This window comes from Saprolegnia parasitica (genome assembly GCF_000151545.1).
Source record: "Saprolegnia parasitica CBS 223.65 unplaced genomic scaffold supercont2.16, whole genome shotgun sequence".
Lineage (NCBI taxonomy): Eukaryota > Oomycota > Saprolegniomycetes > Saprolegniales > Saprolegniaceae > Saprolegnia > Saprolegnia parasitica.
Window position 1 is genome coordinate 562798 of NW_012156410.1, and position 652 is coordinate 563449.

Genomic DNA, 652 nt, shown 5'->3' on the forward strand with positions numbered 1-652 from the left:
CAGCGATCACAATGTGCGTCGAGGCTTCTCTTGAGACAGGCGTCCGCGCCAAACCCGAGACCTTTTCACGCTGCTCCATTCAAACATTATTGTTGGATCGCCATCGAATCGTAAAAGATCGCCACAATGCTCCATCTTTATCCGGATCCGGATTGATGTCACAGAGTCTTGTAAGACTCCGACAGCTTTCGGCTCTAGGACGTTGTCGTTGCCTTGGAGGGTGACTCGCAGCTCGTCTCCCCTATCTCGGGGCAGTCTTCTTGTCGCCTCTTGTCCCGGTCCGCTCTGTGGCATACACTAGGGAGAAGGGCCTGCCACATGAGCCACCCTTCGATGGCCGTCGGGCGTGCTAGCTTACGAGCATAAGTCCACCAATATATGAGCACCCTCGCTGGCTTCATGTTCCTTTCGCCCAATCCACGGCTTGTGGCTTTTTGCGCCGACGGCCTCCGAACGCGACCATAATGGCCGACTCTCCAGCCCATCGGACAATGTGTGCTGGTATCTGTAGTGAAAGCAGCGTCGTTATCAATCGCCACTGCCCTTTATAGAAGATTCCTTGCCAATCTACATACAACGCACTTGCACGTGGTTCCGCACACAGCCTCTTCTCTTTTCATAAACACCATGCAGACTGCGTGCGGACACGGTG